The sequence below is a fragment of the Erinaceus europaeus genome, chromosome 6, assembly GCF_950295315.1.
Source record: "Erinaceus europaeus chromosome 6, mEriEur2.1, whole genome shotgun sequence".
Classification (NCBI taxonomy): domain Eukaryota; kingdom Metazoa; phylum Chordata; class Mammalia; order Eulipotyphla; family Erinaceidae; genus Erinaceus; species Erinaceus europaeus.
In genome coordinates this window covers 6332665-6346833 of record NC_080167.1, presented here as the reverse complement: position 1 = coordinate 6346833, position 14169 = coordinate 6332665, and the positions used below count along the sequence as shown (strand labels likewise).

At 44.2% G+C, this 14169-nt stretch overlaps 1 long non-coding RNA gene across 1 annotated transcript in view; it reads left to right on the top strand.

Annotated features, from left to right (window-relative positions):
* Positions 1-14169, top strand: part of LOC132539072 (uncharacterized) — a 53191-nt gene that overhangs the window by 22460 nt on the left and 16562 nt on the right. Inside the window, exon 2 of the long non-coding RNA XR_009550371.1 lies at positions 9774-9863. This is a non-coding gene — a long non-coding RNA (uncharacterized LOC132539072). The remainder of the gene's footprint in view (positions 1-9773; positions 9864-14169) is intronic.

The window sequence follows — 14169 nt, the reverse complement described above, 5'->3', positions numbered from 1 at the left end:
GGCTGCAGGTGTGTTTCTGTCTCTTTCCCTCTCTCTTTCCCTCTCCTCTCAATTTCTCTGTATCAAATAAATAAAAAAAAATAATTTGGGTGGTCCGGGAGGTGGCACAGTGGTAAAGCTTTGGACTCTCAAGCAGGAGGTCCTGGGTTTGATCCCTGGCAGCACATGTGCCAGAGTGATATTTGGTTCTTTCTCTCTCCTCTTATCTTTCTCATAAATAATAAAATAAAATCTTAAAAAAATAATAATAATTTGAGAGTCGGGCAGGAGTGCATTGGTTTAAATACACGTGGTGCAAAGTGCAAGGACCGGCACAAGGATCCCGGTTCGAGCCCCCAGCTCTCCACCTGCAGAGGAGTAGCTTCACAGGCGGTGAAGCAGGTCTGCAGGTGTCTATCTTTCTCTCCCCCTCTCTGTCTTCCCCTCCTCTCTCCATTTCTCTCTGTCCTATCCAACAATGACAACATCAATAACAACAACAACAATAATGACAACAACAATGAAAAACGACAAGGGAAAATAAACAAACAAACAAACAAACAAATAAATAAATAAACAAGTGGTCTGGGAGGTGGCACAGTGGATAAAGCATTGGATTCTCAACCATGAGGTCCTGAGTTTGGACCCCGGCAGTGCATGTACCAGAGTGATGTCTGGTTCTTTCTCTCCTATCTCTCTTATGAATAAATAAATACATTCTTTAAAATAAATAAAATTAAAAATAATTTAAAAAAAGAGTTGGGCAGTAGAGCAGCAGGTTAAGTGCAGGTTAAGTGCATGTCTTTAAGATGTGCAATCAGGCTGTTTATTTGTGCCTTTTCTTGTTTCCTAATGTGTGCTTGTATAGCTATGAACTTCCCTCTTAGGACTGCTTTAGCTGTGTCCCAAATATTTTGATAGATTGTGTCTTCATTTTCATTGAACTCTCGAAACATTTTGATTTCTTCCTTGATTTCCTCTTTGACCCAGAAGTTGTTAAGAAGCGTACTGTTGAGCTTCCACATTTTGGGACTGTTACTAATCTTTTGTTGATTGTTAAGTGTTAGTTTAATTCCACTGTGGTCTGAGAAGATGCTTGGGATGATTTCAGTGCTCTTGAATTGGCTGATGCTGTCTTTGTGGCCTAACATATGGTCTGTCCTTGAGAATGACCCATGTGGATTTGAGTAAAATGTGTATTCCAGTTTCTTGGGATGAATGACTCTGAAAATGTCCAATAGTTCTAGTTTATCTATCTCTTCATTTAGCTCCCTTATGTCTTTACTGATTCTCTTCCTGGATGATCTGTCAAGTTGAGAGAGTGGGGTGTTGAAGTCCCCTATTATGATTGTGTTGCTGTTAATATATTGCTGTAGCTCTTTCAGTAGAAGTTTGATGTATTTAGATGGCTTCTCATTGGGTGCATAGATGTTAATAATTGTTAAGTCCTCTTGATTGACTGATCCTCTGAGCATTAAGTAGTGTCCATTCCTATCTTTTTTAATCTTATCTATTTTAAAGTCTATCATGTCAGATATGAGAATAGCTGTTCCTGCCCTTTTTTGTGGGCCATTGGCTTGTATGATAGTTTTGCATCCTTTCACTTTAAGTCTGTGTTTGTCTTGTTGGTTAGGTGAGTTTCCTGTAGACAGCATATTGTTGGGTTGTGTTTTCTGATCCATCTTCCTACTCTGTGTCTTTTAATAGGTGAATTCAGGCCATTGACATTTATTGATATCAAAGATTGAAGATCTTTTAACGCCATTCTTGTAGAGTTTTAGAGTGTTTTGATATATGTCCTGTTTGTGGTGGTCTGGTTGTTTATAGGGGACCTTTCAGAACTTCTTTCAGGGCAGGCTTGGTGATGGTTGCTTCCTTCAACTGTTGCTTGTCTGAGAAGGTTTTGATGCTTCCATCTAGTCTGAATGACAGTCTAGCAGGATATAGTATTCTTGGCTGAAAGCCTTTCTCATTGAGCACTCAATAGATATCTTGCCATTCTCTTCTGGCCTGTAGTGTTTGTATGGAGAAGTCTGCTGCTAATCTTATGGGTTTTCCTTTGTAGGTGACTCTTTGTTTTTCTCTTGCAGCCTTGAGGATCCTTTCTTTATCCTTATTCCTTTCCATTCTAAGTATGACATGTCTTGGTGTCTTTAGGTCTGGGTTAATTCTGTTTGGGACCCTCTGGGCTTCTTGAATCTTTATGTCTTTGATGTTGTCTAGACTAGAGAAATTTTCAGCTATTATGGCCTGGAGAATGCTTTCTTCCTCTCCTTCTCTTTCTTCCTCTGGTAAGCCAAATAATGCGTATATTGTTTCTTTTGAAGTCATCCCATAGGACTCTGTTGTTGTTTTCAGCATCTCTTAATCTCTTTTTGAGATCTCTTACTTCTTTTTTAGTTGTCTCTAATTCATCCTCAGTCTTGCTAATTCTGTCTTCAGCCTCATAGATTCTATTCTCTCTGCCCTCTACTGCTTTCTGGAGTTCATCTATTTTGTTGCCCTGCTCTGATACTGTTTTAGCTTGTTCAGCTAGTTGCCTTCTTAGCTCAGCGATTTCAGCTTTCAGCTCTCTAATAACCATGAGATAATTAGAATTTTCTTCCACATTCTCATTTGTTGTTCCTGCATTTCTGATTACAATGTTTTCAAATTCTTTACTCACTCCTGTTATTATTTCCTTAGCTAATGTTTGGTTGCTGAACTCGTTGTTTTGTGCTTCACCCTCTGGAGGACTTTTAGCTGGACTCTTGTCCTGGTTCGAGTCTCCAATATTTTTTCTTGTTGTTTTAACCATTTTATATATTATGTAATGAGTTCCCTTTATCAGTACTTTTCAAATTATTTATCACTATTGCCTGGGTTGACTTGTGTCTAAGTAATTTAATTAAAGGGTTTACAGTGGTGGAAGTTAACAGTTTTTTCAATCCCTGAGTTGGAGCTCAGTGGTTTAAAAGCCTCTTTTTTTTTTCTTCCCTGTAGGCTATGGGAGCCTGAGGGCTTGTAAACTATCAATAGGCTTCTTAGCTTAATCACTGACTTCTGACCAAGAGATAAAGCAGGGTGTGGCAGAGATAATCCAGTGGTCATGCAAAGAGACTTTCACAGCCCCTCAGCTATGCCACCGAGGTATAGGTCTTCTCCTGAGTTTCCAGGTTAGATCTCTGTCCCCTGGTGTCCCTCCCTGTCACTGCTCCAGATTCTGAGGGTAGTAGCAATGGAGACTCAGAGTTGCACTTGGTGAGTCTCTGGGGAGTCCTTTCCTCCCTTCAGCTGTCCTCTTGTTGGTGGAGCAGACTGTAGGTGGTGTCTCCACTGATAAACTGTTGAACTGTTAGCAGCCACTTAATCTCTCCTTAGGCCCCTCTCTCCTCTCTGTCACCAGCCACGCGTGTTTGTACTCACGGGTGATTTACTGGGTTCCTGTGGTCATTCTAGTCCTGTCTTGTTTCGGTCCCGGGTGGTCTCCTTTGGTATTCCTAGTTGATCCGGGAGAGGAGAGGAGAGGAGAGAAAGCGATCTACTGCTCCAAAAAAATAATTTAAGGGAGTCGGGCGGTGGTGCAGCGGGTTAATTGCATGTGGTACAAAGCGCAAGCACCTGCCAAAGAATCCTGGTTTGAGCCCCCGGCTCCCCACCTGCAGGGGAGTCCCTTCACAGGCGGTGAAGCAGGTCTGCAGGTGTCTGTCTTTCTCTCCCCCTCTCTGTCTTCGCTGCCTCTCTCCATTTCTCTCTGTCCTATCCAACAACAATGACATCAATAACCACAACAATGTTAAACAACAAGAGCAACAAAAGGGAAAAAATCAATCAATAAATATATAAAAAAGGAAATAAAGTTATTTAAAAATAATTTAAAAAATTAGTTCACTTGGGTAGTGCACTGTTTTGCCGTGTACTCAGCCCAGGTTGGAACCTGTCCCCAAAACACATTGAAGGAAACTTGGGTGCTGTGCTTTGTGTTGGGCTCTCTTCTGCCTCCGTCTAAGCAAACAAAACACTCTAAACACTCAAAACTGTGGGGTTGGGGAAAAAAGGCTTCCATGCCTGAGGCTCCGAGATGCCAGGTTCGATCCTCTAAGAAAGAGTGCCACCATAAGGAACAGTCAGGCAGGGCTCTGGGCAAAACCAAAGGCAGCATCAAAACAAGAAGCTTGCCATTTGGCTGAAAAGGCAACATCTGGACAGCCCGTAGCAGAAGGCGCTCAGTAGCTATGTAGCGGGTTGCTGTTCCGTGGCTGCGGCTGCGTGACCTTGCTGGAGTGTGGGTATGCTGTCACCTGAAGGAGCTGGTCTTCAGCTGTTCTTTCCACTGGAAAGTGTGTTTTTCCTAGGCAGGGATGGGCTGTACACACACACCTGGGTACGGTCCACGGGAAGTAAGGGAACAACAGGAGACCCAATGACCTGCTCAGCCCACTCCCCTGCCACCTCGGTGGCCCCTGCACAGGGCCGAGCTGTCACTCTTGGCAAGTCTCTCACCAAGGGGAGAGGGTAGAAGGAGACTCGTGCCCCCTCCCCCACTGTGACTGTACTGAGTCCCTGGGAATTTGTCCAGCCTGCCCTGTGGACAGCTTCCAGCAGGCCAGGGGAGGGGTGGGGACAGAAGGAGACAGGACCAAACCTGCTTCTGGTCGTAGGGGCTTTTACTGTTCCCACCCTGATCAGTCCACCCCCCAGGAAGCTATCTGGTGTCAGAAGCTCCAGAGCCAAATCACATCTTGTTCCTGCTGTGTGGCATTGCCATGTCACCTCACCTCTCTGAGCCTCCAGTGTTTCTTCTGTACGGATAGACTTTGTGACCGACCCTGCCTTAGAGGCTTGTTCTAGGGGTTTCACCTTCTTCCTCAGCTCCAAGAGTCACTTCACTGCCCCACTTTTTTTTTTTCCTTTTAATTTCAGATAGAGAAAGAGAGGGGAGGAGTTGGGCGGTAGCGTAGTGGGTTAAGCGCACGTAGCACAAAGCACAAAGACCATGTTAAGGATCCTGGTTCGAGCCCCCGGCTCCCCACCTGCAGGGGAGTCGCTTCACAGGCGGTGAAGCAGGTCTGCAGGTGTCTGTCTTTCCCTCCCCCTCTCTGTCTTCCCCTCCTCTCTCCATTTCACTCTGTCCTATCCAACGACGACAACATCAATAACAACAACTACAACAACAATAAAAAACAAGGGCAACAAAAGGGAAAATAAATAAATATTAAAAGTTAAAAAAGAGGGAGAGGGAGCCAGGTGGTGGTACACAATAGTATGAAGCACAAGGACCGGCACAAGGATCCCAGTTCAAGCCCCCAGCTCTCCACCTGCAGGGTAGCTGTTTCACAGGCGGTGAAGCAGGTCTGCAGGTGTCTGTCTTTCTCTCCTTCACTGTCTTCCCCTCCCCTCTCAATCTCTGTCTTATCCAAAAAAAAAAAAAAAAAAAAAAGACCACAGGAGCAGTAGATTCATAGTGCATGCACCGAGCCCCAGTGATAAACCTGGAGGCAAACAAAAAAAGAGAGAAAAAGAAAGAGAAAGAGAGAGAGGCCACAGTACTGCTCCACCATTCGTGAAGCTCCCCCTGGTGCTCTGTATGGTGCCTCTGTGTGGTGCTAGGGGCTTGAGCGTGGGTCCTCACACGAGGCAAAGTGTGTATTCTATTGGATGAGTTATCTTCTGGCCCATAAATAAACTTTTTTAAAAAAAGAATTTATTTATTTGTTTTTAAATATTTATTTTTCCCTTTTGTTGCCCCTGTTTGTTTTTTATTGTTGTTGCAGCTATTGTTGTTATTGATGTCGTCGTTGTTAGATAGGACAGAGAGAAATGGAGAGAGGAGGGGAAGACAGAGAGGGGGAGAGAAAGATAGACACCTGTAGACCTGCTTCACCGCCTATGAAGAAACCACCCTGCAGGTGGGGAGCCGGGAACTTGAACTGGGATCGTTTTTTTTTTTTTTTAAGAGTTTATTTATTTATGAGAAAGATAGTAGGAGAGAGAAAGAACCAGACATCACTCTGACGCATGTGCTGCCAGGGATCCAACTCGGGACCTCATGCTTGAGAGTCTAAAGCTTTACCACCGCACCACCTCCCGGACCACTGAACTGGGATCCTTATGTGGGTCCTTGAGCTTCACATCACGTGCACTTAACCCGCTGCGCTACTGTCCGACTCCCTTATTTATTTATTAATGAGAAAGATGGGAGGAGAGAGAGAAAGAACCAGATATCACTCTGGTAATGTGCTGCTGGGCATTTAACTGGGGACCTCATGCTTGAGAGTCCAATGCTTTATCTACTGTGCCACCTCCCAGACCACCCATAAATAAATCTTTTTTTTTTAATCAATCAATTATTTATTTATTTAACCAGAGCACTGTTCAGCTCTGGCTTATGGTGGTGCAGGGGATTGAACCTGGGACTTTGGAGCCTCAGGCATGAGAGTCTCTTTGCATAACCATTATGCTATCTACCCCTAAGTCTTTTTTTTTTTTTTTTTTAAGTATTTTATTTTTTGAGAGAGATGTAGAGAGAGAAAGACACAGAGAGAAACAGCAGAGCCCTGCAGAGCTCTGGCTTATTGTGGTGCAGGAGACTGAACCTGAGACTTCAGAGTCTCAGGCATGAGTGTCTCTTTGCATAACCATTATGCTATCTACCCTCACCCATAAGCTTTTAAAAATTATTTATTGGGAGTTGGGCGGTAGTGCAGCGGGTTAAGTGCAAGTGGCACAAAGCACAAGGTCTGCAGGTGTCTGTCTTTTTCTCCCCCTCTCTGTCTCCCCTCCTCTCTCCATTTCTCTCTGTCCTATTCAACCATGAGGTTATCATCATCAACAATAATAATAACTACAACAATAAAACAACAAGGGCAACAAAAGGGAAAAACAAAAACAAAAAGTGGACATAACAGTAGCAGTAGCTGACATTCTTCTTATTAATTAATTTATTTGTTATTAGATAGAAACAGAAAGAAATTGAGAGGGGAGGGGGAGATAGAGAGGGAGAGAGACAGAGAGACACCTGCAGCCCTACTTCACCACTCATGAAGCTTTCTCCCTGCAGGTGGGGACCAGGTGCGCCACCACCTGGCCTCGCAGATGACATTTTTGAGTGCTGTGCCAAGCCCCTGATCAAGTGCTGTTACAGATGAGCAGATCCAGAGAGGGCACCATCCCTGGTACCAAGGGAGTTAACAGCAGAGACAAAACATGCAGAAATCACTGGTCTCTCTCATAATAAAACGGCTTCAAGGAAAGAGCTCATCTGGTGGAGAGCAGGGCTTGCTTGCCTGAGGCTCCAGAGTCCATTTACACTGTGTACCAGAGTGGTGCTCTGGGTCCTCTTTCTCTTATGTGCAAGTTCTCTCTCTGTGTACATCTTATATGAAATGAGAAAGAAGTAAATCTTTTTTTTTTTTTTTTTTTTTGCCTCCAGGGTTATCACTAGGGCTTGGTGCCTGCACTATGAATCCACTGCTCCTGGAGGCCATTTTTCACATTTTGTTGCCTTTGTTATTGTTATTGTTATCATTGCTGTTGTTGTTAGATAGGACAGAGAGAAAACGAGAGAGGAGGGGAAGACAGAGGGGGAGAGAAAGACAGACACCTGCAACTTGCTTCACGCTTGTGAAGCGACTCCTTCTCCTCCTATCTTATCTTTCTTTGTTTTTTTTAAAAGAATTTATTTATTCATGAGAAAGACAGGCGGAGAGAGAAAAAGAACCAGACATCCCTCTGGTACATGTACTGCCGATGATTGAACTCAGGACCTCATGCTTGAGAATCCAATGCTTTATCCACTGAGCCACCTCCCGGACCATACTCTCCTCCTATCTTTCTCATTAATAAATAAATAAAATATTAAAAAAAGGAAGAAACACATTCTTGGTCCTAACTGTTGGTATGCATGAGACCCCTTCTGTTTCATTTGGTTTAAATCCCCCCTGCTTAACACTATTCTATTTACATAACCACTTCATTCTATTTACATAACCACTGTTAACAAGTTCCACCCTCCCTCCAGGGCATTTGTGGTTCAGTGATAGGATTCTCGCCTAATCTGCCCCCTCTTTGTCACACTCTGATTTTCACCAGTCACTTTTCTCTCCACCCTCTCTATGTCACATCCTGTTTCCACCCTACTTGGCAAGTATATATAAAGACAGCATTGTGGGTTTTACAGTACTGTACCTTTAGTTTAGCTCAGCTTGGCTTAGATTGCGCTGCGTCCTGCATGAATAAAGAGATACTGCCTACAGCTCAACCATGAGTCCCTGGTCGTCTGTTACCCACCCGTGAAGCCAGCCCGGCGAAAACAACATAACCCGTCGAAAACAACACTAACTTTACAGGCAACCTCCTTTAACATGTAGGTTTTCATGAATATTATTTCTATCAATTTCCTGGTTCTTCCTTTGTATCTTCAACAAAAGAAAAAAGAAATAAAAGAGAAAAGGAAAAAGTGGCTGTCAAGTGTGATAGATTTGTCATGCAGGCACAAAACCCTAGCAACAACCCTGGTGGCAATTATATATATATATATATATATATATATATATATATATATATATATATAGGACTGGGAATATAGCATAGTGGTTATACAAAAAAAAAAAACACAAAAACTTTCATCATGTGTGAGGCACTAAAGGTCTCAGGTTCAATCCCCAGCAGGTTTATACAGTAGAGCTGAGCAGTGCTCCAGTAAGAATAGAGAAGTAGTGGTCTGGGAGGTGGCAAAGTGGATAAAACGTTGGACCCTCAAGCATGATGAGGTGGAGTTCAATCCCTGGCAGTACTTGTACCAGAGTGGTGTCTGTTTCTCTTTCTCTCGTTCTCCTCCTATCCCACTCATTAATAAATAAATGAAAATATTAAACAAGGAATGGATAAGTAAATACGTGAAATAAAAGCAGAGCTTTTCCCCACACCCAAAGCCACTATCCTCAGCATCTGGATTTCCACAACAGTCTGGGAACAGCTCTGGCTGTATCTCACCCATCTGGGGAAGTTCTTCACGGCTTCTGGGGTAAAGGCCTCTCATCAGTGAGATGATAGGCAAATGTTTTCTCCCATTCTGTGGGTTGCCTTCACTTTGTTGTGCCCTTTGATGCACAAGTATGTTCAAGCTGGACATGTCCCACTGGTCTCTTTTTTGCGTTTGTTGCCATCTCTGAGAAGTCACTATTCAGTCCAGTGCCAGGAAACTTGCCCCCCCCCCCCCCCCCCCCGTCTTCTAGGCGTGTTAGTTTCAGGTCTGATATGTTGGCCTTGAAAGCACTTTGAGCAGTTTTTGTAGATAGTGGAAGCCAGATAAGGGTCTGACTTCGTTCTTCGGGCATGTAGGTACTGGGTTTTCTCAACTTTGTTTGTTGAAATGAGTGTTCTTTCCACACTGAATGGCCTTGACACCCTTCATGGATAATCATTCACCCACATAGGTGAGGGTTTATTTCTGGGCTATTTCATGGCTCTGCATCTGTCTCACTGTTTTGATTACTGTAGCTTTGTAATATGTGTTGAAATCAGGGAGTGTGACTCCTCTAAATTATATATATAATTATGGTCTCCTCGAGATTTCATATGAATTTTAAGGGTTCTCTCTCTCTCTCTTTCTTTCTTTCTCTCTCTCTTTTTTGCCTCCAGGGTTATCACTGGGGCTTAGTGTCTACAAGTCCATTGCTAATGGCAGCCATTTTTTTCCATTGTATTGGATAGGACAGAGAGAAATTGAGAGGGAGGGGGAGACAGAGAGGGAGAGTGAAAGATAAGACACCTGCAGACCTGCTTCACTGGCTCATGAAGCACCCCTCTTGCAGGTGGAGAGCTGCATTCTGGATTCTTGCCCGGGTCCTTGCAATTCCTACTTTGTGCACGGAAGCAGGTGTGTCAGCGCCCGGCCTCCTAAGGTGAGTTTTTCCATTTCTGCTAAAAATTGTTTTTTTTGGGGGGCAGGGGGACTGGCGGTGGCATGCCTGGTTAATCGCACACACTATATAGTGTGCAAGGACCAGGATCAAGCCCCTGGTCCCCACCTGCAAGGGGAAAGCTTCACAAGTGGTGAAGTAGAGCTGCAGGTATCTATTTCCCTCTCCCCCCTTAATTTTGCTCTGTCTTTATCCAAAAATAAATAAATAAATAAATAAATAACTTGTGGTCCGGGAGGTGGCACAGTGGATAAAGCATTCAATTCTCAACCATGAAGTCCCAAGTTCAATCCCTGGTAGCACATGTACCAGAGTGAGATCTGGTTCTTTCTCTCCGCCTATCTCTCATGAATAAATAAATTCTTTTAAAAAAACCTAATTTAAATTTTTAAAATTAAAATAAGAGAGTACTCTGTTATATTAGAAAAAAATGTCTTTGGGATTTTGATAGGCATGGATGGCACTGGCCCTGCAGATTGCTTTTTTTTTTTTTTTAATGATTTTTAAAAAAGATTTTATTTATTTATTGATGAGAAAGATAGGAGAGAGAGAAAGAACCAGACATCACTCCGGTACATGTGCTGCCGGGGATCGAACTCAAGACCTCATGCTTGAGTCCAATGCTTTATCCATTGTGCTACCTCCCGGACCACACAGGTTGCTTTTGGTAGTGTGACCATCTTGATAATGTTTAAGTCTTGGGCTGGTAAAAGGCTCCTTGGATAGTGTGTTGCTTTGCCAAGTGTGCTGTCCAGGTTTGAGCCTGGTCCCCACTAGCCTGAAGTAAATTTCAGTGAGATGGTTTCTCTAATTCTCTCTCTCTTTCTACTTCTGTTTCCTTGTCTGTATCTTTTCTTTCTTTTTTTTTTTTTTTTAATTTAAGAAAGGATTAATTAACAAAACCATAGGGTAGGAGGGTCCACACAATTCCCACCACCCAATCTCCATATCCCACCCCCTCCCCTGATAGCTTTCCCATTCTCTATCCCTCTGGGAGCATGGACCCAGGGTCATTGTGGATTGCAGAAGGCAGAAGGTCTGGCTTCTGTAATTGCTTCCCCGCTGAACATGGGCGTTGACTGGTTGGTCCATGCTCCCAGTCTGCCTCTCTCTTTCCCTAGTAGGGTGGGTCTCTGGGGAAGCTGAGCTCCAGGACACATTGGTGGGGGTCTGTATCTTTTCTAAACAACTAAGTCGTCCAAATTATGAATGTGTGATGTCTTCCCATTTATTTGTTTCTTCTCCAATTACTCCCAGCAGTAGTTTAAAAAATATTTATTTTAATGAAAGAGAGATATAGGGAAAAAGAAAGTGAGAGAGACCAGAGCATTGCTCAGCTCTGGTTTATGGTTGTGCTGGGGGGCTAGACCTGGGAGCCTCAGGCATGAAACGTGCTGGGGGCTGGGCTCAAACTTGAGTCATGCACATGGCAAAGCAGCTCACTGTCCAAGTGAGCTATTTTGCTGGTCCAGAGTCCCTGCTTTTGATTCCTTTAGGGAGACAGAAAGAGTGGAATCCTTGGAAGAAATGGGAATTCGATGTTTCGCTCTTTGAGAAACCACTAAGCTGCTTGTCATGTAGGGGCTACACCCCACCAGCAATGAGTGCAGAGGGAGTTCGGATTCTCCACAGCCTCACTGATGTGTTATTTCCACTTTTTTTTTTTTTTTGACTCCCTGGTTATTGCTGGGACTTGATGCTGGCACTAGGACTCTACTGCTCCTGTGGCCATTTTTCATTTTTTCAATTTTTTTTTTTTTTGCATAGGACAGAGAGAAATTGAGACGGGTGGGTGGGGGTAGACAGCATAATGGTTATGCAAAGAGACTGTCATGCCTGAGACTCCGAAGTCCCAGGTTCAATCCCCCGCACCACCATAAGCCAGAGCTGAGCAGTGCTCTGGTGTTTCTCTGGTTTCTCTGTGTCTTTCTCTCTTCATCTATCTCAAAAATAAAATTATCTACAGGGATGCAGAGGTCACATAGGTTCCTAAGCTGAATATGGGCCCCAGATCACATCAAATTGATGGGGTTTAAAGTAATATTGATACCCCTTTCCCATATTAGGGAGCTACTCTCTTCCCTGATCCAGCTTTCTGTCCCTTTTCCAGCCATGACATCACCTCCCCAGACAATAACTTGGATCCACATGCATATCAGATTTCAGGCTCAGAGGGAAAAAAAATAAAAAGAAAAACTAGTATAGCTACAGACCCTTTGAAATATAACTAAAATGTGCCTACTAGCTATCTACAAAATGGAAGACCCTCCAACTCTTCATCTGTACTATTCCAGCCTTTAGGTCCATGATTGGTCAACAATTTGTTTGGCTTTGTATGTTAACTCTCTTTTCAGCCACCAGGTTCCAGTTGCTAGCATGATGTTGACCAGACTTCCCTGGACAGACAACCCCACCAATATGTCCTGGAGCTCAGCTTCCCCAGATCCCTTCCCCACTAGGGAGGGAGAGAGGCAGGCTGGGAGTATGGATCGACCAGTCAATGCCCATGTTCAGCGGGGAACCAATTACAGAAGCCAGACCTTCCACCTTCTGCATCTTACAATGACCTTGGGTCCATACTCCCAGAGGGATAAAGAATAGGAAAGCTATCAGGGGGAGGGCTTGGGATACGGAGATCTGGTGGTGGGAATTATGTGGAGTTGTACCCCTCTTATCCTATAATTTTGTTAATGTCTCCTTTAAAAAAATATATATATATATAAAAAAATAAAAATAAAATAAAATAAATAAATACTTTAAAAAAAAAGAAATTGAGAGGGGAAGGGCAGTGAGGGAGAAAGACACCTGCAGACCTGCTTCATGACTTGTGAAGTGCCGCTCCCCGCTGCAGGTAGTGGGGGAGCTAGGGGCTCAAATCCAGATCCTTGCGTCTCTTACTATGTGCGCTTAACCCAGTGTGCCACCACCCAGGCCCCAATTATTTTCCACTTTTATTTTTTTATTCACCAGAGCACTGCTTAGCTCTGGCTTATGGTGGTGTGACAGGTTGAACCTGGGACTTTAAGAGCCTCAGGCATTAGAGTTTGTTTATATAACCATTGTGCTATCTTCCCTACTCTCCATCTTGTCTTTAAAGGATTTATTTATTTTCCTCCAGGGTTATTGCTGGGCTCGGTACCTGCACCATGAATCCACCGCTCCTGGAGGCCATTTTTCCCCCTTTTGTTGCCCTTGTTGTTGTAGCTTTGTTGTGGCTATTATTATTGCCATTGTTGATGTTGTTGGCTAGGACAGAGAGAAATGGAGGAGGGGAAGACAGAGAGGGGGAGAGAAAGACAGACACCTGCAGACCTGCTGTGTCACGCCTGTGAAGCGACTCCCCTGCAGGTGGGGAGCCGGGGGCTCGAACCAGGATCCTTATGCCGGTCCTTGCGCTTTGCACCACGTGCTTAACTCACTGCGCCACCGCCCGACACCCTCTTTAAAGGATTTATTAATGAGGGGGTCCAGTGGTAGTGGCACCGTGGGTTAAGCGCACATGATGTAAAGTGCAAGCGCCAGCTCAAGGATCCCAGTTCGAGCCCCCCGCTCCCCACCTGCAGGGGGGTCACCTCACAAGCTGTGAAGCAGATTTGCAGATTTCTGTCTTTCTCTCCCCCGCCTTCCCCTCTCTCCATTTCTCTCTGTCCTATCCAAGAACGAACGATAGTAACAATAGTAACAATGATAAACAAGGGCAACAAAAAGGGAAAAATAGACTCCAGGAGCAGTGGATTCATAGTGCAGACACCGAGTCCCAGCAATAACCCTGGATGCAAAAAAAAAAAAAAAACTTATTAATGAGAGAAGCAAAATCATGGTGGCATAGCATGTGCCAGGGACCGAACTCGGGACCTCATGCAGGCAAGTCCTGATTCTACCACATCCCCGGCTGCTTCCATCTTTTCCTTCACTTTATCATTTTCTTTAGCAGTGCATTGTTCAGCTCTGGCTTCTGGTGGTGCTGGAGATTGAACCTGTTACCTTTGGTGCTTCAGGAATGAAAGTAATATTTTAAAGTTTTTATTTATTGGATAGACACAGCCGGAAATTGAAAGGGAGACAGAGAGACACCTGCAGCACTACTTCACCACGTGTGAAGCTTTCCCCCTGCAGCTGGGCACCAGGGGCTCAAACCCAGTTCCTTGCTCACTGTAACATGTGCGCTCAACCAGGTGCGCCACCACCGGGGCCCTGGAAGTCATCTGCACAGCCACTATGCTATCTCTCCAGCAGACACCGCCCCCATGGGTTTGAAATGAACTCTCTGTCAGCACTAAGCTTTGTT